The sequence below is a fragment of the Monodon monoceros genome, unplaced genomic scaffold, assembly GCF_005190385.1.
Source record: "Monodon monoceros isolate NGI ecotype Baffin Bay Population unplaced genomic scaffold, NGI_Narwhal_1 Super_Scaffold_18, whole genome shotgun sequence".
Classification (NCBI taxonomy): Eukaryota; Metazoa; Chordata; class Mammalia; order Artiodactyla; family Monodontidae; genus Monodon; species Monodon monoceros.
The window spans coordinates 8,831,721-8,858,216 of NW_021703774.1; the positions used below are offsets into that span (position 1 = coordinate 8,831,721).

Below are 26,496 nucleotides of genomic sequence, written 5' to 3' on the forward strand. Positions count from 1 at the left end.
ATCAGATAACATGATTAGAACCGTACGGTGGAATATTCTAGTGGTTTTCCCTCAAGCGTCTAAGTAGACAGCGAGATTAACAGCAAGGTATTAGACTGCAAATATTCTCTCTGCTTTGTATTAGAACTGTTAAAAGAAAATGGGGACTAGTTTACCATATTCTTATGATGAGCTGCCAGTAGTTGGAGCTCCCAGTTTGACTTGGAGAGTAAAACCTGCAATTATTACTAAAGAGGACAGCCATGTACTCACTTATGGAAAGGAAAATCATTTAGATTTGAGTAATAAATACTTGAAAGCATGTTTGTGAAATGTAAGAATATAATTTTTCTCAAGCCTATGTGTGCACTTCATCTCTGAAAGAACTTTGCATATTTTCTACAGCTATTTTCACTTTCTGATGATTCAGTACTTATTTATTAAATATGTGTAATATGCAGACACTTGCTTTTTCTTGCTAATTTAAACCTCAATATGTTTTTCACTTAGAACCTTGGATGGTAGAATTCACTCATAGTGGAAAAGACAGGCGTTCTGACTCAGAGGCAGCAAGGAGAGAGAGCTGGGCTTGTGTCAGGATACGTAGTTAGAGTCTCAGCTTCACCAGTAAATGCTAAGTAACTGCTGGGGCAGTCGCATCCCACCTCCCTGAGCACCAGTTTCTCATCTCTATTAGGAGTAATGAATGTGTTTTTCTTGCCAGCCTCACTGTATATTATGGGAATCTTTCGTGAAAGGCCTTTGCAAATTTTAAAGTACTATACAAAAGTTTGTTTTTTCTTTAAAATTTGCGTGTGCGTGGAAGAAGGAAATAGCTGGAAGCATAGCTATTCAAGGTAGAAAAATCATTAAAGGATTAATTCAGGGTTTATTAGGTTATAAATGTGTAAGTACTAGTAAAATTCAAGATAACGTCACAGCTTTGTGGAGTATCAAGCTCGTAACAGATACTTTATAAATGTTCTCTGGGTAAAAAACAAATAAGAAAATAAGTAAACTGTTTAGGATTTGAACTTTTTCAGAGATCTTCAAGCCAGAAAAGTTTAATCATCTCAATACATTCACGACAGTGAATGTATGTCGTGAATGTATATGTATATCCATGTAGGTAGCTGGTTTAAATATAGACTATTCCAGATGTTTCTTGTAAGTTTTTAATATAACTATTTGCTTTTTTTGCAAACCATTTCCGAATGACAACTGAAGTTAAGGCAGGCAGACGTACATTTAAAGCGAAAACTGCAGTGTTGACTTCCCTTTTTTGCTGCTGTTGGGAGTGGCTTTTAGGTAAATGGGATTGCTTAATGTGAAGATGACACATGCTTTGCATTCTGCGTTGGAGGAAGAAACAATGCAGTAGGATGTAAATACTGCACAGCAAAACCTCAGTTGAGAGTGGCTTGATGAACTACACATACATTTCCCATGTTGAGTCTACCGTGCTCTCTACTGGAGAGGCTGTCGGCTGAGCGCGTTAGTGGTGGAAGCTTGCAGGGTGGTCCTTGAACTTTTTGTATCTAAAAAAATTTAAGTTACAGAAGAAGGCAAACAAAAAATACAAGTTTTTAGTAACACCAAAAGGAGATTACCGAAAGCAAAAGTGTCCCCTGCCATACTTCTCTCTTCCGCACCCACTGTATGCTGTTTATTAATAAGAACTATTATTATCTGAAAATATTTATACATAATAACTTTCATACTTGCGAAGTAGTTTTCCTTTTTTGTGTCAGTAAGATATCTTAGTTCCTAAATTTGTAAAAGCTGTAAACCTGTTGCTTACCTCATGAAATCTTAAATTGGTGAGAAGTTTAAAAAAAGGAAAAAAAATTAGGAAATTAAGTGCCCTGTGTCAAACGGTGTGATGAGTAATTGGAAATAATGAAAACTTTTAGTATCCATATTGTTGAGTGTATTTGAGGAAGTGTGACACCTGTCTTCTCATTTTGTCTGTCTTTTTTTTCTTTTGGTCTTATTCTCATTTAACTTTAATTGGTGGAATATGCTTTTAACAGACGGAACATATGACCCCACAATGAATGAATTTATGACCCCACAGGATTACGTACTCTACTCTTCACTCCTAATATGGTCTGAGATTTAAAATTCATAATTGCTCTCTTTCTTAGAAGGTAATTTTCATACCTAGGAGTTGTTAAGAGAGAAAGTGTTTTTGTCAGGAATGAATCAGAGTTTCAACCAAATACTTGACATGTATTATAGAGGAGTTAACGATTTTACTAGTCCTTGTATTGGTAATTTCAGTAAGAGCACTTCCATGGTTCTGCCTTAAATTCACCCATCGTATGAACTATGTCATACTTCAGATGCAGGCAGGGCCTACTTAAATTTAATAATTCCCTCTTACTAAGTAAAGCACCTGGATTCTCTTTGGAAACTGACAACAGGAGGATTACAAATTTTTTTTTTCTTCCCGAATAAAAATCCTAATGTATATTGAAATACCTCTAGTAGGTTCCTGTAGTTAAAGAACACTTAGTATGAAGTCTAGGTTTGGGGGACCATTTCCAGTATCTGCCTCTTGCCGCTCTCTTCTGTGACACTGGGCCACATGGAATCTCAGGGGAGAGTAGGCGATTAGAAACACTTTCTGATGAAATAAGTTACATAGATGGCATATTGCCTTATTAACTGCAGTAAAACTAGGGGTTTCTTTCCTGGCATTTGTTCTCCTGGAATTTTAATTTCTGTGCACAGAATTTTGTCAAATCATGAAAATGTCAAGTGTCTATTGATTACTGTTTTGAAATCTTGGGATATTGGCATCATAATATACAAGATTTCAAAGGTCTATATGATATCAGTTGCAGAAAATCTTTTTTTTTTTTAAGTGTGAAGAAAGGCTTCTTTTCATCTAGTAAACAAGGAATCCATTTGCACTGGTATTTCCAGCTTGCTAACTGTTCCTAGGTAGGGAGTATTAATTCATTTTAGACACTGGCTTTCAAAGGTCTTTGATCCATGGACTACTTCGCAAGAACCTAAAACCTCGTGGATTTTCTCTCCCAAACACATTTTTTTAAACCAACAAAAATTCCCAGATCTTAACCGAATTAACTGATAAAAGAACAATGCTTTCAAGGAGATACCAGTAGGCCCTGACCCAACTGCCTCGTTATAAATGTTCAAGTCCTCAATGCTGAGCTCACGTCCACAGCTTCAAAAGACACAGTACTTTTGCCTTTATTTTCATAAATTATCCTTAGCAGAGCAGGATGGTTGGAGGGTTTGTCCATAATTGGGATATTTGCCTTTAGTTCCCAGTTCCTGGCATTATTTTAGTTGTGAGCCCAGGCAAATTGCTTAGCCTTCTTGTGCCTAGGCTTCATATCTTGAGGGTGGAAGTAATTATAGCAGCCTTCCTTTGCAAGGAAGTGAAAAGAAAACATCGCGGGGACTGCATGAGTGTCTGGGTTGATGATAGCTCATAGTGCCCAGACCCGGTGTTCAGCAGAACTTTGTAGTGGGACTAGTTTCTTCCAGGTGACTCTTTTTCCCGTTTTGTTGTTGCTTTCCTAGCACCCACTATTTGCTGCTACTCTTAGGGTGGCAGGTCTTCCATTCAGGTGGAAGGGTTGAATCAGAAGGCCCTGAGTATCTACCAGTCCGAGGAGTACCAGGGCAAGTTCTGGCTTGCTTCAGCGTAGGACACACTGTTTTAAGGATGGGGGTGGCCAGTGGAGGGCTCTTCTGTCTGTGGTCCTGTCCCTGGGAGGAGGCATCTGCTCTCCACCAGGCTCTAGGCCCTGGACTCTGTGCCATTACTGCCTGCTGCCACTGCTTTCTGGGTGTCTGTTCATCCATGGGGTTCCCTGGTGCTCCCTTTTTGCTCTTCCAGATGCTCCATTGGGAACATCAGGGATGTAAGGTTACTTTTGGAAATGTTGTAAGTTCTTCCTGAAAAATGTTTTGGAAATGTCTAGCTCTTCACATGCTGACATTTCCATCTATTGATATTTTGAAAGAATTCTCCGCTATCTTCACAGGGTGAATTCTCTCTACATTAGATATTTGGTGAAAATTCATTTATTTTTCTCAGTGCAGTGTAGGAAGGATGTTAAGTTGCCTCTGGTGGTTCTCCCTGTTCCTCTCTAAGTACATTCCCCTCTCCCCCCTACCGTCCCCCTTTCTGATCATAGCGAAGCTTTCTTATTTGGAGACTTAAGACTTTCAGTGCTTCAATTATTTTATCTCTTTCAATTAATGCAGTGTACATTTGGTTTCACATTCTTCAAGAGTTTTTAAATAAATTTTAAAATAAACCTAGTGAAGGTGAGCATAGTCACCTGGCCTAGCCAAGCCTAGATCAGCCGTGTTTAACCCAGCAACATGAGTCAGTTTCATCAAAACTGCTTTGAATTCATCTTATTAGAAGTCTTCATTTTCTGATATGTTTGTTTATATCTAGTTTCAAGGTTCTGCATCCATGTTGCCTTCTTCATGAACTGCAGACTGATCTCTCATCTTGAGTAGTAATCTTTCTTAATCATTTAGAACTTGTTCCAGATGCAGTTTTATTTATTTATTTATTGGCTGTGTTGGGTCTTCGTTGCTGTGTGCGGGCTTTCTCTAGTTGCAGGGAGTGGGGGATACTCTGCGTTGCAGCGCGAGGGCTTCTTATTGCGGTGGCTTCTCTTGTTGCAGAGCACGGGCTCTAGGCACTCGGGCTTCAGTAGTTGTGGCTCGTGGGCTCTAGAGCGCAGGCTCAGTAGTTGTGGCGCACAGGCTTAGTTGCTCCGCGGCATGTGGGGTCTTCCCGGACCAGGGCTCGAACCCGTGTCCCATGCATTGGCAGGTGGATTCTTAACTACTGAGCCACCAGGGAAGCCCCCTAGGTTTTTTTTTAACCTTTTTTTTTTTTCTGATTAATAAGTTTGCTCACTCTTCCTGTCCGTTCTTTAGTTTCTTGTGAAAGCAGTTATATACTTCCCCGAAGATGGGAATTGTCATCTGAAGCATCTTTTTAGTGCTGTCTGAAGTTGTTCTTTGATTTTCTGGTGCACTTTAAAGGCTGTTTTGCTTGTAGTTACTTATATTGCATGGGTTTCGATGAATTTTTCAAAGACTGAATATTTCTTGAATGTCAACTTGTTCTAAATGCTTAGATATCTTTTTGCTAAGTTCTTTTGTAAAGGTCTGTATTTTAAGCCTAAGCAAGGAGTTGGAGATTCCACCTCCTTATTATTGGCCTCCAGTTTTTCTATTGCTGATAGTTTGTTCTTGAGTCTGGCCTCCATTAAAGTTGGTTCACGTCCTTCAAATTCCTTTTTTTTTTTTTTTTGCGGTACGCGGGCCTCTCACTGTCGTGGCCTCTCCCGTTGCGGAGCACAGGCTCTGGACATGCAGGCTCAGCGGCCATGGCTCACGGGCCCAGCCGCTTCGTGGCATGTGGGATCCTCCCGGACCGGGGCACGAACCTGCGTCCCCTGCATCGGCAGGCGGACTCTCAACCACTGCGCCATCAGGGAAGCCCCAAATTCTTTTTGAATTAGGTTAAACTTGACAAAATTTTGATGTCTTTTCTCCAGAAGGGCAGGAACTTCAGTAGCTAGTTCTCTGTCTTTATTTGAGTAAGGTAGGCTTTTAATTATTAAAAATCTGACTGACTATAAATAACACCATCTCTCACAGTAATCCACGGGCTCTAGGTCTAGTTTAATGTTCTCTAGCAGGGTGGACAGTGGCTGCTACAGCGTGTCCAGAACCAGGGCAGCACTGGCCATCGTGGCCATGAGCAGACCCCGTAGGCTATTCTGAGCCAATGCACGTTGCCAGGACTCTGCTGGCCACACAGAGTGTAGACAACACCTGCGAGCGTGTGCCCGGAACCAGTCCTGTGTCTGGTAACTAGGGTAGACCTCAATGCAGGGGAAGTAGAGGGGACAAGTACAACAAATTATTGGCTAATGCTTTTTTTTCTCTTGACTACCTTTTCGTTCTGTGGCCCTGGAGGTCTTCTGTTGCCCAAACAGGCCACAGAAGACTTCCTGCTCTCAGAGCCCCTCCACGTCAGGATGGCCTTGAGCATATGTGGGAAAGGATGGGGGACGGATTATGGAGGACACTAGAGAGGCTTCAACTTCACCAATTTCACCTTTGAAAAATAAGAAATAAATAATTGGAATTTTAAAAAGTTTTCACTCCTTAAGAATGTGCAGTCCAACTGTGACCAGAGAAAACATGATGTTTTCAAACTCTTGCAGGTGGTGAAACATTTGATGATACAGAAGCCCTTCAGGGTGCTTCTGTTCAGAATGATCATCTCTGGAGGTATTAGATGTTGGATGCAGCTTTTCCTCCCAGAAGTTGACCCTTAGGCCGTGGGAGATCTAAGCTTTGTCTGGCTCACTTAACAGCTCAGTCTTTTTGGCGATGAGCCTGCAGGTTGGCTGGGAGTTCACTGGCTTTGGCTGGGCTGGGCATTTCACCTGCCCCGGCTGGGCTCACTTATACGGCTTGGAGTAGGCTAGAGATTGGTCAGTCAGGCTCGGCGAGGCTGGGTGGCTCTGCAGGTCTTGGCTGGATTTCTCCTGTGTCTTGAGCTCAGCGGATACAGGCTGGTATTGCTCAGTGCCTGGCTCTGCCCCTTGAATTTCTCATCCCTGTCTTGTAATCTGTGGTAAAACCTGGTCTGTCCTTCCCATGGTAATGGCCGAGCACAAAACAGCCAGTGTTTTGGCTGTGAGAGCAGTTGTCCAATTTGCATTTTTAAAAATTCACCCTGACTGTGAGATGTCGGCATTTCATTTGGTGGCCTTTTCTCTTCTCGGAGACATGATCCTGAGGGAGACTGTAGGTTTTCCGGAATTGGGATATGGAGTAGAAGTTGATCTAGTCACCCATTTCTTCTCTTTCTATGGCTTGGTTCACAGGTCACTGTGAAGTTGGGACACGTGAGTTGGCAGAGATGAACTCTTACTGCAGTGGACACCAACCCAGAGACGGCTGAACGAGCATTCCCGAAGTCCTGCACTCCGCTGACCAGGTGAGGAGAAACTCCTCACAGCATACACTGTCCAATGGGAATAACGACGGCTTGGGTGTCCAAGACACTGATTCAGCAGGACCAAATGCTGAGTAACTGCAGGATTCCAGGGAAGCCTCTTCATATTTGCAGGTCTTCATTTTTCTCTCTCTGAAGAGCAGGAAATATGTGAGTAAACTCCATATTTTGAATCTGGTGGGGCTCAAGCTGGTGTGAAAAGTTCATCTTTGGCAGGACTGAGACAGTCTTTTTCCAAGAGTGCTAATTTTTTTTTTAACATATTGTAGAGTTTTCTTGAAAGAATAAATCAACATTTATGTCAAGGTACAAGGAATTATGCTCTGAGTCATTCTTCGTGCTGTCTTTCCAAAAGGTGATAAGCCTTTAATTCTTGTCCTGAAACAGCCTGCTGCAGCTGAGAGCTACAGAATTTCAGTCAGCTTGTCAATTTGTTCTTTGTCTTCTCTTTTCCACCTTTGGGAGACCTTGGCTATCCTGCCCCTTGGAGAACATCATGATCCCTTGGGCTGGTGGATGACTGTAGCAAACCTGAGGGACTTCTGGAGGGAGGTGTCTCTGCTTTGTGAGACTACCACCCAGGTGGAGCGTCTCCCTTTTTTTTCTAAACATTAAATACTTAATGTTTGTTTGTCATATAATATATAAACAGACCTTCTTAGCAGACTGTTTTTTTTATTTTCAGGAGAGAAGAGCTTATGAACTTGATAAAAAGGTTAGAGTGTGTGTGTCAGTTGTTTTGGAGGAGGGTAGAGAAGTGGGTGGGTGATGGTGGCTATCAGATGTTAGAAAGCTTAGCAAAGACGTTGAGTTTAAGCTGGTCAGGAGAACTTTCTCTGTGGGTCTCCCAGATCCAAGCCAGGGAATTTTTATAGGGATATCAAATTGACTCTGTTTGGGAAGAGGGTTTTCTTTCCACCTTCTTTGCAGCATCTGCTTGTTTGTCCCTTAAATGCTGAAGTTCCTTAGATGTCTTCTGTTTTCGCTCTGCACATTCACGCTATGCAGTCACTCCCATAAACTCAGCTGTGGTCTGTGTGCTGATGAATGTCTATGCTCGTCTCTCTCCTCATCTCAGACCTTTTTAGCTAATTGTCCATTAGCTTGATTCACCTAGATGACTCATAGGCGGTTCAAGTGAACTTGTTGAAAACAGCATTTCCCATCTTTGCACCTAAACCTGTTTCTTTGCCTTTGTTCTCTATCTCAGTTACCCAAGACAAATTGAGTTTATCTTTGAGTTCTCCCTCGCCCAGTTTCATATCAAGTTTATCCTGCCTATTAATTTTACTTCTTAAATGTATCTTGAGACTATAAACTTCCCTTTACTCCATTTCCACTTTCCTGATTCTCTCTTCATCTCTCTTATGGATCCAGGCAAAACTTATAATTGATCTCTCACCTGCTAATTGATCCTCTCTAATGAATGATCTGTTTTCAGGCACCGTGATTCTACTAAAACACTTGTCTGGTCATTATTGCTTTTCTGATTAAAACCGCTAATGGCTTGTCATTACCCTTAAGTTCCAGATTCCTTAAATTGCCCTACGAGATCCTTTCTATCTGGCCCCTGAAAGCCTATCCTTTATTACGTGATCTTCTGTCACTGCTACCTTGCTCTCTATGCCCCTACCTACTGAATATTTTGTAGTTCCTTCCACGTGCTATGCTTCCTCTTTCCTTTAGCCATTTGCTCATGCTGTTACCTCTACTTGGACCTTTTTCCATTCTTTCCACTCTTTATCTGACTTTCTTCTGTATGATTCATACTCTTCCAGGTATCGCTTAAGTGAACTTTCTTTGTGTACACCACCTACACACTTTTCTTCCCTCCACTGACATATCTGGATAAGGTGCTCCTCTTAAGTGCTGTCATAGCACCTGTTAATTTACTTACCACAGTGAATTGTAATTGCCTGGTTTCTTGTCACTGTTCATCACTAGACAATTTCTCTTTCTCCTCCCCCTTCTCTCTCCCTCCCCCTCCTTCTTCTTCTCCTTCCTCTTTTTAAAAATTATTATATCCTGGAACATAGAGAATCCTCAGTAAATATTTACTGAGGGAATGAAATGGATGGGTGGACATATGAATGAGTAAATGAGTGAATGAATGCATGCATGGTAACTTTTCCAGGGCGTTTGACATCTGTTACCAGTGTGACTTGTGCCAGAGGTTCATATGTTCTCCATATCTGTAATTAAATTCCTATTGTAACCTTATAAACTTTCCATACTAACATTGAACTTTGCAGTGTTTGTAAGTTTTCTATTCTTTCTGTTGGTATTTTTTCTGTGTGCAATTTATGAAATAATCTATTTGTTGGTTTTCTTAAAAATCTGACTTTTACCTATTGTAAATAGGTTTACAGGTTTAGAGGCTATTCATTTAAAACATTATGAATGTGTGAAAAATCTCACATTTCCTCTAATAAAAATGTTAAAAAAAAAAACCCCACAGGATTAAAAAGGTCACACGGTATTATCATTTGTTTTCCTTTCACTGTCTCTTACCATATATATTTGAATGAAGCCATATAGATGTGTATATATGTGTGTGTGTGTGTGTGTGTGTGTGTATTTGTCTTAATTAGACAATTTAATAGTAAATTAGATCTAATATAAAAGTAGCTTGTTTCTTATTTTTAGGAATTTCCAGTTTGGACCATTATGTAATAGGTTGCCTCTTTTTTGCTTCCATCAGACAAATGGACTGAGGCCCAACGCGTTGTAGATTTTAGAAAACAGAACATTTCCTAATGGTTTTAAAACTTTCGTAATGATAGAAAATAATTTCCTTTATACTTTCACTGCTTTTAAACTCTTAATTTCTGTTCGCATATAAGCAGTATTGCATTATTTGGATTGTAATGTTCAATTTATTATAACATTATAATATATAATATGTACAATTATCAGTTTAGATAATTTTCTTAGGTTCAGGAAGAGGAAAACAAATAAGAAAGCCTTATTAAGAGTATGATCAATTGGGTAGCACTTAAAAGAGTTCAAAAAATTTTCTGGATTTCTGCTTTGAGGTCTTCTTGTCTTGAGCCTGTGCAATTACCTCCTGTTCTTTCCCACAGTCCACTGAAATGGGAAGAAGTTAAAAAGAGAGAGAAGAAAAGAAAAGAGGAAACTTTGTAGGACTGCTGAAAAGAGGAAAATGTACCACTGACATATAAGAAATATGGAACTTGGGGAATATGTGAAACAGAAAGGACAAAATGGAAGCAAAAACCTATCAGACTTGAATAGCAGGTAAGTTGGTTCCTCTTGAGAAGTAAGTGGACAGTGTCCTCAATGTAACCTGAGAAAGTTTCCTTTTTGGAGCAACAGGTTTGAACAAGGGTGTGCTATAGGGGTCATGGGTGAGGGGGATATTATGTTATTTTAGAAGGTGTACCAGTGATCCACATGCTGTGTTTCCCTGGGTTTTGTTTTATATGGAGAGTGTATGAGATGAAGAGCTTGTAAGCAAAGGAGGAAATAAAAATAAAAGTCAAAGGCTATTTAGAAATTATTAAAATGGGACAGTCATCTATGAAAAGCTGTGGAATGTGGTCAAAGCCATACACAGAAAGTAACTTGTCTTAATTTCTTTTAAATTTGAAGTATAGTTGATTTACAATCAACTATTACATTAGTTTCAGGTATACAACATAGTGATTCAATATTTTTATAGATAATACTTATATGAAGCTATTATGAAATATTGGCTATATTCCCTGTGGTGCACATTACATCCTTGTATCTTACTCATTTTATACCTAGTAGTTTGTACCTCTTAATCCCCTTCACTTGTGTTGCCCCATTCCTCTTCCCTCTCCCTGTTGGTAACCAGTTTGTTCTCTGTATCTGAGTCTGTTTCTGTTTTGTTATATTCATTCGTTTGTTTTATTTTTTAGATTCCACATACAGTAGAAGAAAGACTGAAGATAAATGAACCCATCCACGTTTGTCACTCAGTGGTTATTTGAGTGCAGTGTTGAGAAGGCGTGTGAAGGTGAGTCTGTACTGAATGGGGAGCACTGCTGTTAGTGAGTAGTGACTTCAGGGTTCAATGGATTTTTCAGATGAGCTGAATAAAACTGCTAAGGGTCTGATAATTCCTGTATCGCTCCAAAGCACAGAATGACAGGAAGTTTCCCCAATAATTCTTTTTTTTTTTTGCGGTATGCGGGCCTCTCACTGTTGTGGCCTCTCCCGTTGCGGAGCACAGGCTCCGGACGTGCAGGCTCAGCGGCCATGGCTCACGGGCCCAGCCGCTCCGCGGCATGTGGGATCTTCCCGGACCCGGGCACGAACCCGTGTCCCCTGCATCGGCAGGCGGACTCTCAACCACTGCGCTGCCAGGGAAGCCCTCCCCAATCACTCAAAAGAAAACTAAAGAAAAATTTCAGTTATAAAGATGCAGATACCTTAAATAAAATATTTTAAATATTTCCACTGTGAACAGTTTCAAGGAAGCAGAAACACTGTGCACAGTGAAATATAGAATTCGTGGTACCTACAAGTGATAAAAGAAGCTCCTTTGCAGAAATTGAAGAATTTATATCATAATTCACAGATGAGGTGGTGAATAATATCTGCCCGGCTTTGCTGCCTGGGACAATTCACAGGGTGGGCAGTGTTGTTGACCTGCTTCCCCAGGGCAGGAATTACTAGCATCCACACCAAGGGTCTGAGAACTAGGTGAAAGCTCAAGCAGAAAGTCCAGCACCTGCTTTTGAAGGTCAAACTTAGATTTGGTATTGGTTGAGTTTGTTATCTGTATGTCTGTCTTACCGTGAGATAAGAACTACGATGATTCACCTTTGTTGCCATCCAGTACAGACATTTCCATAAAGCAAGCGCTAAGAAAATCCTTGTTAATTGAATCTAATCACAGGAGCTGTGGAATAGTGGGACACTCACGGGTCTTGGAGACAAGGATTTGGTTTCATTCAAGCCAGGCTGCTAGTGGGTATCTGCTTTTGTCACGTTTACTTCCCTCATGACTCAGCTGGGACACCCCCTCTGGAGAGCCTCCTCGAGGCCCCCTGCATCCTGAGCGAGCTCACTTGTGTGCTACCCCGGCCCCGTGCTTCCCTCTTCTGGGGCAGTTCGCTTCTCCTGCGTTTCCCCTGTGAGACAGTGGTGCTTGAGGCCAGAGACTCTGTCCTTTGCATCCCTGTATCTGCAGAGAACAGCCCTTGTCTGGACACAATAAGGACTGACCACACTTGATACATGAATGAAGGATTTAACTTCCCTGAGCTTAATTTTTCTCCATTTGAAAAATGAGAACGTTAATAATACATGAGATGAAGTAAGCCAGAAAGAGAAAAACAAATATCGTATATTAACGCATATATGTGGAGCTTAGAAGAATGGTACAGATGAACTGGTTTGCAGGGCAGAAATAGAGACACAGTTGTAGAGAACAAATGTATGGACACCAAGGGGGGAAAGCGGCTGGGGGATGGGGATGGTGGTGTGATGAATTGGGTGATTGGGATTGACATGTATACACTGATGTGTATAAAATTGATGACTAATAAGAACCTGCTGTAAAAAAAAGAAAAAAAAATACACGAGAATGGGGTTTTCAAGAATCTTCCTTAGAAAAAAGTCTGGCCCTTTCATAATAAAGGCAGTAGGCTTTGTTTATTGAACACCTATTATATGTGCCAAACACTGACCAGGCACTCTATATTATTATCATTCTCTCTTATCCTTCCACGTCTGTGAGGTAGGTGCTATTATCTCCATCTTACAGATGCTTGGAGACCTGAAGAAGCTGCCCCAACTAAATAGCAAGCAAGTCCGGCAGAGCCAGAGTTTGAATCCCAAGCCTGTAATTGTTCCACTGTAGAATTGATGTTTCTATGGGAAGCTCAGTTTGGGTTGTCGTCAGTAGGTCTCCTCATGGGTACCCTGGCTGTGTAATTATGGCTTGTAAAAGGTCGGTCGTGAAAGTTGAGCTGGTGAAATCCAGCCTTGAATACATTGCTTGGCACATGGTAATTGCATGGTCAATATAATTGTTGAATGAAATAATGAATTAGTTGATTAATAGAAAACCCATGAATGTTATTCTTAGTAATTTATGTAATAAACCAAGAGACTGTTTATATGTGTGTGATTCAAGAGTGTTTACACACCCACAACTTCAGATGACGGGCAGATATTCCTAGGAAGGTAAAACTGGAATTTGATTTTCATTTAGTGAGTGAAAAAAACTGAAATAAAAGGATTGGCTAGTCATCTAGGGATCTCATTAAAAATGAAAATCCCTATATTCCATTCCCAGAGTTTGTTATTTTTATACTCTCCTGGATGTGAAATAAAATGCTTTGTAAATTGTGGAGTGCTGTACACACTTAATATATTACCAAGAAACTGTGTGTGTGTGTGTGTGTGTGTGTGTGTGTGTGTGTGTGTTTCCCATGAAGGTGGAGAAAGTATCCTTTGGGATCTGTTGAAAGTGAAGGAAGAGAACAGTTAAGAGACTCAGTTAAATCAGAAAAGAAAGGGGCTCTTTCATTCAGTGAAAGGAATGTTTCTTTTGTCAGTATCTCCCCCAGAGGCAAGTCTGGTTGACTAAAATTTAACAAAGAGATCCCGTTGGTGTGTTTGGTTATTTCGTGGTTGAGGCATCGTTGGTTACCCCAGGTGATAGCAGTGTATTGTCACTGTGTACACGCAGTCTGAAGGGAGAGCCAGGAAACTCTGAGCAAGGCTGCAGTGCTCAAAATCTGGCCCAGCTCTGGGAGCCAAGGGTGATTCTACTTGTCTGTCATGCTTGTGACTCAGCACTCCTCTCCTTGCTTCCCTTTGTAGATGTCTTCCTATTCCATAATTGGTTACTACTTTTGTCCCTCCTTGTTTCTGCCTCATGGCTTCTGCTTACTGCCTTCTGTCTACCAGTAAGCAACATTTATTGAGGCTTACTGTGTGCCAAGCAGAATTTCACCTTTATTCTCAGAACAACCTTTTGAGGTAGGAATAGGGTGTCCTTGTTATCTGAGTATTCATTACTATAGTTTCCACACTGAGTGCACAGGGATGCTAAGGCCATCAAAATAGGAAAACATCCACTAATGAGTTGAAAACCAATGCGTTTTACACTCAAAACCCTCTTCCTACTTCATAGTAGTCTTGGTAATTAACAATCACTAACATACAATGCACATGTAATGCAAAGCCTAATAGCAAAATTTGCAAAAGATGCAGAATGTCATGAAGTCGATGTCAATAGGAAGGTCATTGGTAAAAGACTGTCAGAGTGTGGCCAGTTAACAATTAGAGAAGAGGAAATAGACAAGGCCTGTGTTAATTTTGCTACTTGAGAACCAGTGTTGCTGTTCTGAAATACATTTTGGAAATCTTTGGTATGTGCACTATTATATAATTGAGTGTAGGCATTAACGTAGGCCAGATTTTTATCCTTTTCAGGTCTGTCAGGCTTTCATGGAATAAGAATTAGGCTTCTGGAACATAATGTCAGTGATTTTTGACTGATATATGCTAATGGGGTTAGGGAAACATGAATACTTGGAGTCCTTAAAAACTGAGGGTCATATCTAAGATCTATAAATGATGGAGCTGTGACTATTCGCAGGCCCAAATAGTGTCTTTGGCTGTCACTGTAAAGTCCTGCTAATAGCATCTTAGTTTTATATAGGGTATTACAATTCGAGATTATTTTCATGTGCATTATCTCATTTCATGGTTATTTGTAACTATAAATGTATAAACATTGGGGTGCATGTATCTTTTTGAGTTATAGTTTTCTCCAGATATATGCTCAGGAGTGGGATTGCTGGATCATATATTATTTTTAACTATATGAAGTAGAAAAGGGAAATAACATTATGTTTTAAAGATGAGGATACTGAGGTTAGTATGATGTCACGTATTAGCAAGTGACACTCCAGTACTAGAATGACTTTCCTAAATCCTGGTTCAGCGATTTTCCTACTCCCCCAAATAAAAACAGAGAATAAGGAAGGAACAATATCATCTCTGTTTTATAAAGGAAGAAATTATAGAAAACTCAAACATTGCAGATGCACACTGGGAAGATCACTTGGCAAATTAAGTGGAATAATCATGTGTCCATAATCTGACAATTACTAAAAGAATTAACAAAATTGGAGTTACCCAGACTAATTACCCTTTTTACCCAGGGCAGCTTTTAAAACCTTACCTGATTTTTTTCATCAATATTTGTTTTGTTTCTTTTCGTTTTTGTATTGAGGTATAGTTGATTTACAATGTTGTGTTAGTTTCAGGTGTACAGCGCAGTGATTCAGTTCTACCTGTGTGTGTGTGTATATATATATATTCTTTTTCAGATTAGTTTCCTTTATAGGTTATTACAAGATATTGAATATAGTTCCCTGTGCTATACAGTAGGTCCTTGTTGGTTATCTATTTTGCATATAGTAGTGTTTATATGTTAACCCCCAACTCCTAATTTATCCCTCCCCCCACCCCTTTCCCTTTTGGTAACCACAAGTTTGTTTTCTGTGTCTGTGAGTCTGTTTCTCTTTTATAAATAAGTTCATTTGTATGATTTTTTTAGATTCCATACATAAGTGATATTATATGATACTTGTCTTTCATTGTCTGGCTTACTTAGTATGATCATGTCTAGGTCCATCCATGTTGCTGCAGATGGTATTATTTCATTCTTTTTTTATGGCTGAGTAATATTCCATTGTGTATATGTGTGTGTGTGTGTGTGTGTGTGTGTGTGTGTGTGTGTGTGTATGTAAATACCACATCTTTATCCATTTATCTGTTGATGGACATTTAGGTTGCTTCCATGTTTTGGCTATTGTAAATAGTGCTGCTAAGAACATTGGGGTGCATGTATCTTTTTGAGTTACAGTTTTCTCCACATATATGCCCAGGAGTGGGATTGCTGGATCATATGGTAGCTCTATTTTTAGTTTTTTAAGGAACCTCCGTACTATTCTCTGTAGTGGCTGTACCAGTTTACATTCCCACCAACAGTGTAGGAAGATTCCTTTTTCTCCACACCGTCTCTAGCTTTTTTTTTTTTTCCTTTTTTTTCTTTTTTTTGGCTGCACTGTGTGGCATGAAGGATCTTAGTTCCCTGACCAGGCATAAAACCCATGCCCCCTGCAGTGGAAGCATGGGGTCTTAACCACTGGACTGCTAGGGAAGTCCCTCTCTAGCATTTATTATTTGTAGACATTTTGATGCTGGTTGTTCTGACCTGTGTGAGGTTATACCTCACTGTAGCTTTGATTTGCATTTCTCTAGTAATTAGCAATGTTGAACATTTTTTTTTCATGTGCCTGTTGGCCATCAGTCTGTCTTCTTTGGAGAAATGTCTGTTTAGATATTCTGCGCATTTTTTGATTGGGTTGTTTGTTTTTTGGATATTGAGCTGTATGAGCAGTTTGTATATTTGGGAAATTAATCCCTTGTCCGTTGAATTGTTTGCAAATATTTTCTCCCATTCTGTAGGTTGTCTTTTCATTTTGTTTGTGGTTTCCTTTGCTGTGCAAAAGCTTTTAAGTTTAATTAGGCCCCATTTGTTTATTTTTGTTTTTATTTCCATTACTCAAGGAGACAGATCCAAAAAACATTGCTGCAGTATATGTCAAAGTGTTCTGCCTATGTTTTCCTTGAGGAGTTTTATGGTAATCTCGTCTTACATTTAGGTCTTTAATCTATTTTGAGTTTATTTTTGTATATGTGTTAGAGAATGTTCTAATTTCATTCTTTTACATGTAGCTGTCTAGTTTTCCCAGCACCACTTATTGAAGAGACTGTCTTTTCTCCATTGTATGTTCTTGCCTCCTTTGTTATAGATTAATTGACTGTAAGTGTGTGGGTTTATTTCTGGGCTTTCTGTCCTGTTCCATTGACCTATATGTCTGGTTTTGTGCCAGTACCATACTGCCTTGATTACTGTAGCTTTGTAGTATAGTCTGAAGTCAGGGAGCCTGATTCCTCCAGCTCTGTTCTTCTTTCTCAAGATTGCTTTGGCTATTTGGGGTCTTTTGTGTTTCTGTAGAAATTTAAAAAAATTTTGTTCTAGTTCTGTGAAAAATGCCATTGGTAATTTGATAGGGATTGCATTGAATCTGTAGATTGCCTTGTGTAGAATGGTCATTTTAACAGTATTGATTCTTCCAATCCAAGAACACAGTATATCTTTCCATCTGTTTGTGTGGTCTTCAATTTCTTTCATCAGCATCTTATACTTTGTTGGAATACAGGTCTTTTGTCTCCTTAGGTAGGTTTACTCCTAGGTATTTTATTCTTTTTGATGCATTGGTAAATGGGATTGTTTCCATAATTTCTCTTTCTGCTGTTTCGTTGTTAGTGTATGGAAATGTGACAGATTTCTGTGTATTAATTTTGTATCCTGCAACTTTACTGAATTCATTGATGAACTCTAGTAGTTTTCTGGTAGCTTCCTTAGGATTTTCTGTGTATAGTATCATGTTGTCCGCAAACAGTGGTATCTAAAAAAACAGTTGAAAAGATCCATGAAACTAAAAGCTGGTTCTTTGAAAAGATAAACAAAATTGATAAATCTTTAGCCAGGCTCATCAAGAAAAAAAGAGAGAGGGCCCAAATCAATAAAATCAGAAATGAAAAAGGAGAAGTTACAGGATATAAAGCATAATAAGAGACTACTATGAGCAACTATGCACCAGTAAAATGGACAACCTACAAGAAATGGACAAAGTCTTAGAAAGGTACTGTCTCCCAGGACTGAACCAGGAAAAAATGGAAAATGCAAACAGACCAATTAACTACCGAAATTGAATCAGTAATTTAAAAACTCCCAACAAACAAAAATACAAGACCAGATGGCTTTACAGGTGAATTCTACCAAACATTTAGAGAAGAGTTAACCCCTATCCTTCTGAAACTATTCCAGAAAATTGCAGAGGAAGGAACACTTCTGAACTCATGAGGCCACCATCATTCTAATACCAAAATCAGCAATATGTTTTGTTGAAATTTTTTTTCGTTTTTAAAATTGGTTTGTTAACCATGATAAATCACATAGGTCAGTACAGTTTTTGTACTTTTCTCTTTGTGAAAAATAATATGTGGTCCTAAGCATTTACTTAAAAAAATAAGTCGAAAACAAAACAAGACAACTCCAGCCAGGAGAGACTTAGTCTTGGGGTGACTGATAGCTGATGATATGCTAATAGTTTCTCCTGCTCAAAATTAATGATATACTTAACTTGTAACCACAGTTTAGGCTTAAGGGTTTTTCTGTGGGTGGTAGGCAAAGAACAATGATCAAAATTTTTGTGAGTCTTTACATTTCTGACGGTTGCCCTTTATTATTCTTTATTTAAGTATTTAGGAAAGAGTTGTTTCTGCAGAAAGGTTGGTTACTGGTGATAAGTGTAAGTACCCTGCGGTTTTGTTGTAGGTAATTATTGGAAGTGGAAAAGTCCTGAAGGTTGGACTGATGTTATCCTGTTATCCACTTCATATTTAAACCAAATTTATTGGCTGAAAAATTTACCTTAGGGGCTTCCCTGGTGGCGCAGTGGTTGGGAGTCCTCCTGCTGATGCAGGGGACACGGGTTCGTGACCCGGTCTGGGAAGATCCCACCTGCTGTGGAGCGGTTGGGCCCGTGAGCCATGGCCGCTGAGCCTGCGCGTCCAGAGCCTGTGTTCCACAACAGGAGAGGCCACAGCGGTGAGAGGCCCGCGTACCGCAAAAACAAAAACAAACAACAAAAAAACCAACTTTAGCTTAGGACCCTCTTGTAGAGAGCTCCTGAAATAGATCAGAGCTGTTGGTAGACATGCCCTTGCTCTCAGTGCTTATCAGAACGGTGTTTTTGTGACTCTGGGCACATTAAACTTTTCTGATTTTCCTGGCTGGTCATTTGAGAAGAGAAGAGAATTAAGAGAAGACTCAGGATGAAGGAAAAAATGTCTCTGAAGGCAGTTGTATCTGGTTCTAAGGTATAGTAAAAAGCTGTTGGAATACCATGTCTGACTTTAAAACAGAAAAATATCCATGACTTTCTGAGACCTGCTCTATAGCCAGGGAGAGGAGACCATCAGTCTCCCAGAGTTTCTGTGGGATTAAAGTTCCTGTTATGTCCAGAAAAACATTCCATTCCCCTGAATAGGACCAAACATGGCTCAAATATACTAACATCTTATATATAGTTATTTTATAAAAATATTCATTAGGTTTTGGTCATATGTTTGATTTAACTAACTTTATGTAGCTGAATCATCCCAGCATATGACTAAATAGAATTTCTGGCTAAGTGTTCAATTTTTTTTTTCACTCTTGTACATTATTATCTTATATTTTTAAGATCATCAAAATCTTAAATTAAAGTTTAATATTTTTATAAAAAAAATTTTTTTTTGCCACACCACACAGCTTGTGGGATCTTAGTTCCCCAACCAGGGATCGAACCATTGCCCCCTGCAGTGGAAGCGCAGAGTCCTAATCACTGGACTGCCGGGGAATTCCCAAACAAAGTTTAATTTAACCAATTGAAATCATTGAGAATGTTTATGTTTAAATTTGTATAGTGTTTTAAAGTATTTTAGATAAAGTGATATTTGCTGTATCAACAATTTAGGCATACATAGAAGTTACGATAGTTATTACGGTTTTTATGAAATCAGAGAAAGAATAATGAGATATATTCATGTCGGGCAGGAAGAAATTTTTCTCTACCCTTCTAGGTTCTTCTGGCTGGTCTAAGAAGTAAAGTGACATGAGACACATTAACAGGAGAAAATCAAACAAAATCTTAATAACATATGTACAATGGGAGAGACCCCAAAAAACTGAACAACTCCTCAAATGGCTGAAACCCTCACCCTTAAATACCATCTTCAGCTAAAGACAAAAGAGGATGTTGGGGGTCGTGGTTTGGGACTTAAAGGGGAGGAAGGCAATGCACATGGAGATGGAAAAACAAATGTTTGGTGTATAAATGTTTGCTGGGCCAGGAAGAGACATGGGACACAGAGAGGAATTCGCTAGGCTCCTCCCTGTCTACACACCTAGTTTCTACTATAGTTCCTACTGTACTAGTTCCTACTATATACAGGGATACGGGGGATAGCTCCCTTCCTGGAATAGGCCCTCTATCTAAATGTTTTTTAGGCAGTTATGGGGAAGGTCAAAGTTTCTTCCTCAGTCTTTTGGGCCTTGATTGTTTTCAGTTCAAAATAATCCTCATGCCAAAGAGACATTTTGAGGTGGCAGGTTTTGCTCCCCTACACTATCACAAGGGAGGTGCTGTAGGGTTGGGGATAAAACACAAGGATTGCATCATCCTGATTCTGTTATTTATAACTTTGGTTTAGTCTGGGTCCCTGTTCTGTCAATTATAAAATAATCTTTACCTCAGATGGTATTTGGCATATGTATTAATTTCTGCCTTCTTATGTATTTGATAGGCTATATTAGTTTATATTTGTAAAATATGATTATATAAGTTAATAGGCTTTTTAAATTTTAAAAAGTCATAATATGTTGCTTATATTTGTTTCATAAATTTGTTTTTAGGATCAATGAGTCAAGAATTCTGACTTTTCAAAATTCTTTAGTGTTTTTCCTTCTTTCCAGTAACTTTGTATTAGAATAGGTAAGCCAGAAGCGTTTGGATTTTAAAGAAAACCTGATAAAATCACATCAGTCTTTGTTGGGAGGATGGTCACTGTAGTCAAACTTCTTCATCTTTTTGGGGGGCCTTGCTTCCTGTTTTCCTTTTCTTTTGTGCTGCATGAAACCTGACAAAGTGTGTTGATAAGACTCAACTGATAAAATAGGACCCACATTCACTGTATCTCTGAGGACCCTTGGTATTACAGTGGTCCCTCATATCTGCACGGTAGGGGGGTGACTGGTTCCACGTATCTCCCCCCACCCCCATACCAAAATTCGAAGATGCTCAAGGTCTCTATATAAAATGGTGCAGTATTTGCATATAACCTGTGCACACCCTCCTATATACTTTAAATCATCTCTAGATTACTTATAATGCCTAATACAATGTAAACGTTATGTAAATAGTTGCTGACCCTGGCAAATTCAAGGTTTGCTTTTTGGAACTTTCTGGGGTTTTTTTTCTCCCCCCTGAATATTTTCAGTCCATGATTGGTTGAATCTGTGCATATGGAACCCTCGGATATGGAGAGCTACTGTATTTGGATGCGGTAGGTGGAAGTGAGGGACCTAATTTCCTTCCAGATTATTTTCTTTCCCCTCTCCCTTGAAATCACTGCTGCAGGTGGTGTATCTGTGTAATGGTCTGGTGGCCTGGACAGTACCTGGTGGGGGAAGGGTGACGTTTAGGAGAGACAGCAGTGAAGGCTAAGGACTCAGTGACATAGTCTCTAACTGTTAAATTCTGAAATTAGTACTTAATAGATAAGAACAGAGATGTCACTTTAAAGAACTGGTTGATTTTGTCCCCAGGGGATATTTGACAATGCCTGGGGACATTTCTGATTGACTTAGCTGCTCTTAGCAACTATTCTTTCCTCTCAAACTCCTTCCACCCTGCCTCACTCCACCCCAAGCCAATCCTCTTTTCCTTAGTCCTGTTGCAACGAACTACCTCAAAACCATGAAACAAAGCATCATCATGCATTGCAGACATAAATATTAATGGGAAACAAGGAAAGACGGTGTGCGTGTGTGTGTGTGCGCACGCGTGCGTGTGCGTGCCTGCACTACTGGCATAGTGGGTAGAGGCCAGCGATGCTGCTAAACTATCTGCAGTGCACAGGACAGCCCTTTACAACAAAGAATTATCTGGGTGAAGGTGTCAATAGTGCTGACGTTGAAAAACCCTGTTTTAATAGAACAACTGACTTTCCAGCTACTGAATCTTGACTATAAAGGACTGAAGGTATTAATATGTCATTCAAAAAATGTGTTGATTGGAATAATGCAGTTTAGAACATTTCAGGAAAAATTGTAGAAAACCAGAAAGACAAAGTTTGGCAATAATTATCCAAGCACAGGGGAACTTTCATTCATTCATTCATTTAGCAAATATTTACTAAATGCCTGCTGGGAGCCAGACCACGTTCTAGGTGTTCAACATGAAGTATGGGGCTATTTGGTGACTCTTTCCTTATTAAGAGGATGGACCCCTAAGTCCATTAGATCTAATGTCATAGAATAATGCAGTAATAAAATTAACTGCCCTATCGCCATTCTGAGTCCATCCTCACCAAGCTCATCTGAAAATTTTGTTTCCATGAAGCATGTGTCCAAAAGTGCACTATTTAGACCAAATGACAGTTGCATTCCTCTGTGTAAAGGGTCCATTGGCAATTACTCTCTGTAGGCCTTGTTTGTATAAATTAGCATCCCTGAGTTTTATTACTCTGAGACATTGGTAATATAGTTTCTGGTCCTGTGTGGTTGAGTGCCAAAGAAGTTTACTGAGGTACATATAGCATTGTGGGCGCTGCATGGGTGGCCATGTTATTCTTTTTCTGAGTTCCTGCCGTTTTTCAGTATGTACCTTAATTGACCTTCCAACAGTAAATTATTTATTTTTAGAGGAAAAGAAAATAAATGAAAATATTCAACTTGTTCTCAGTACTTACAGCCTTCTTTTTGGGATGTGTTGTTAGTATTACTTTTTGTTGACCGAGATTTGTATAGCCTATTGCCATCATGGACTCAGTCATTTTTTTTTTTTTTTTTTTTTTTTCGGTACACAGGCCTCTCACTGTTGTGGCCTCTCCCGTTGCGGAGCACAGGCTCCGGACATGCAGGCCCAGCGGCCATGGCTCACAGGCCCAGCCGCTCCGCGGCATGTGGGATCTTCCCGGACCGGGGTACGAACCCGTGTCCCCTGCATCGGCAGGCGGACTCTCAACCACTGCGCCACCAGGGAAGCCCCTCAGTCATTTTTATATAAAAAGATATTACCCAGCTCAAAATAATGCCCTTTCTTTGAACGCCTGCAGCATTTATTGTTGGAATACTTAGTTTGAGCTTACTTTCATTTTGACTTTTGTTGTCATTGAAATTCGTATGTATTCCGTTATAACCGAAGTAGAGTATAAACTCTAAGAGTGTGTAAATCAGGGTCTATAACTTCTTGGAAACTTCTAGGAGCCTTACATTATCTGGGTACTGCTTAGGTAATCAGTGATACTAGCTACTGTTTACCCAGCATGGACAAGGCATCAAGGACTTTGTAGGAGTTATCTTGCAAGCAGTGAGTTTGTTCAGATTTATTATGCATTTTGGAGACCCAGAAGAGAGTTAAATGACCCAGAATAGAGTTCAAAAAAATGTTCCTACTATTTACCAGAAGATGTAGATGACTCTGAATCTCTATTTCACAATCTGTGGCAGCCCATCTTTTTTTCCCTCATCTCCAGATATCCCTATGGGTCCCCAGGGTTGCTTAGTCCAATGAAGGTGTTCCAAGTTTCTGTCTCCTAAAGTTGGGAGAGTATGCTGAATGGCATCGTTCTGAGCTGCTGTTGCAGACGTTGCTGCTCTGGGTGTCCCTTCCAAAATCCAGGCAGTCTGGGCAGACCAGAGTAAGTGCCCTTTCACTGCAGCTGCTGCCTATCTGCGCAGCGTTTTTTCAGGTCATCAGCCATAATCTGTGCTCAGAATCAGACCTCTCTTACTAGCTTCCCACAAAATGGGAACCCTCAGACTCTGCTAATTGAGACTCCAACACCCAGACAAGCAAGTCCAGTAGTCCACAGGATATTACCCAAGGTCATGCCCCATTGGCTAGTACCAGAATTAGCCTTTTGGGGTGGAGATTTGTCTCTTTCTGGTGTTCAGACACCAGAGGCAGAGGCATTTACTACGTCTCCCACACCACTAAAAACTGGAAGAGCTGGCTCTCCCTAGCCTCTTGTCCCAGTGCACTTTGTTTTAGGAAGCTTGTTTGGACCTTTTCCATTGGAAAGGGTCTGGGAAACAGGATCCTCACTGAGGTCACCTTTCAGATTTAACCAGTTAAAGTGAGAACTGAGTTCACTACACGTGTCTCACATACTATTAGGCAAGACCAGGGCAGTAACTAGAAGTACAAAATGAGGATCTACCAAATTCATCCTGGCTTTTTTTAACGTAACAGTTAATAAGCCTTGGTATTAAAGTAAAAGATAAGTCTGGGCCAAATACAAAAGTGGGTAGGACATCAGAATAACAGATGCAAACCTGGACCACCCAGGCGAATGGGGATGTGAACTTATTCTAAGGAGAAGGGTCTTGATCGCATCCAGAAAAAGAAGGTGCCGAAGTGTATTGAGTGACGGGGAGGGCCTCACAAGATAAGATCGCATAGATAGAGATGAACGAGACGGTGTGGGCACTTCTAGGCCACAGTGAGGGTTTTGGATTTTATTAGGTGTTATGGAAAGTCCTTGGAGAGTTTTCACCAGGGGAGCAACGTGATCTGATACGCACTTTAAAAGCCTGTGCTTTTTTTTATGGAATATAGAATTTTTGGTGCAAGAATGATGTGTGGTCAAGCAGAAGGAGAAGGTGACTTAGATGATAAAGAATGGAATTGTCATTGAAAAATTAATCAGTCGATCTAAGAAAGAAATGGAAAATTTTATTCAAGCCAAATTTGAGGATTATAGCCCAGGAAGAGCATCTCAGAAAGCTCTGAGAACGGTGGGTTAGAAGTCAAGTCGCAGTTATATGAGGTTGTTGGTTTGTTTTTGAGACTGAGAGCTGTACATCAAATAACATATTATTGACATTTTACGTAATCCAGATCTAAGCGTCGTCCTGGTGGGTCATGTGACCCCTTACAAGATCAAGAAGGAACGTTACCTCTTAAGGAGTTGTCTTGTTGATGCTAGGAGAATGTTGCTCTTTACGATTGACCGGGTATTCCTGCTGATGGTGGAGGTATTGGTTGATGCATAATGCAGATACACAACACACAGTGGGGGGAGAGAGGAGGCCAAGGGGCAGAGAAGATTTTTTATGTTTAAATTTTTCTAGTCTTGCCATAAAATATGAATTTTATTTCACAGAATGAAATGGTTAGAGTTAGGATATATTTCAGAGTTACGACTGTTGATATGATGTGAGGTAATTTGGGATGTGAGAAAAAAAGAATAAAAAGTAACTGTTAGGTTTCTGGCTTGAGTAACTAGGTGGGCTGTAGTGTCATTTGCTAATAAGATGAACATGGTAGATGAACATATATGGGGGAAAATCAAGAGTTCCGTTCTGGACATGTTAAAATGGAAATAAATGCCTTTTAGACAGAGTTCAGGGGAGAGGCTGGAGCTGGAGATAAAGATTTGTGAGAAGGAAGTGTACAGGTGGTATCTGAAGATGTGAGCAGTTGGTTAGGCGGCAGGAAGGACACCAGTGTGCTGCCACAAGAGGAAGAGACGTCTCGAGGGGAGGGGAGCAGTAAGTAGCTGAGTGCTGCGGGGAGTTTGAGATAAGGGCAGGGAAACGACGTTGGTTTGGATGTGATGGAGATTTTTGGTGATCTTGCTTACTGTAGTTTCTGCAGAATGGTGGTGACCAAGTCCAGTGAGATCAAATTGATGAGAGGCTAAGAAGTGAGGAAGTGGAGAGAATGATTTTAGACATCAATTTAGAAAACTATTACTGAGAAAGGAACTAAAACAAGGTGGGGTTGTAGCTCTAAGGAGGTGTGATCATGGGAACATAATTCTTGCTTTTTCTCTCTCCCCATTCATGGATTCACCCATCCTTCCATCCATGACCATCCTTTCATTACTTAAAATTATCACTTGAGAGAGAGGAGGTTTTCGTGTGCCCGAAGCCTTGGAATGGTGATAGGGGACGTGATCCAAAGCACCAGTGGAGAAGCATATAGAAGCAGGAACACCTCACCTATTGGAAGAGGAGGCAGGAAGGTAGATTTCAGAGGTAGAAGTAGCATGTTTGATGGTGGGAAGCTTAGGGAATTCTCATCCCAGTCCTTCTACTTGCTCATTGAAGTAAGAGTCAGTCATCAGCTGATAATGAGCAGAATGGCAGGGGTGGAGTGTTGTAGATTTGAGAAGGAAGAAAAAGGTGTGATGTGGTGATTTTGGATAGTGAGAAAAGAAATATTCCAAGAAAGTGTAGTAAAATACTCACCAGTGTATAGTGCCCATTTGGGATTTGAGGTCACGAATGCAAAAGTGGAATTGTTAGCTTGGTTGTGTGTTTTTCTTCAGCCACATTCAGCTGCTTCAGAGTTAGAGATGGAGCAGGCAGACCGCTGTCAGAATCTAAACTGCCGTGTACTACAAAGAGAGGAAGGCATAAAGGAGCAGCGGCTTACCAAGGGGGAGGACAGTGGGAGTGGTCTACCATAGTAGAAGAGGAGTATTTTAGTATTGACATTATTTAAATGCCAGCACAGGGTAGCAGTCAACAGCAGGCAGGCTTTTAGTGGGCTTCATTATCATTTTATTTTATTTTATTTTATTTTATTTTATTTTATTTTATTTTATTTTATTTT

At 40.1% G+C, this 26,496-nt stretch overlaps 1 long non-coding RNA gene across 3 annotated transcripts in view; it reads left to right on the plus strand.

Moving 5' to 3' along the window:
- The window catches only part of LOC114899939, a 254,687-nt gene that overhangs the window by 997 nt on the left and 227,194 nt on the right, over nt 1-26,496 (plus strand). For 2 of the 3 annotated variants that reach the window (XR_003794664.1, XR_003794663.1), the window contains exons 2-5: nt 6,891-7,003; nt 7,707-7,736; nt 10,105-10,279; nt 10,927-11,024. This is a non-coding gene — a long non-coding RNA (uncharacterized LOC114899939). Of the gene's footprint in view, nt 1-6,890; nt 7,172-7,706; nt 7,737-10,104; nt 10,280-10,926; nt 11,025-26,496 lie in introns of all 3 variants that reach the window. The other variant, XR_003794665.1, reaches the window with a different exon arrangement.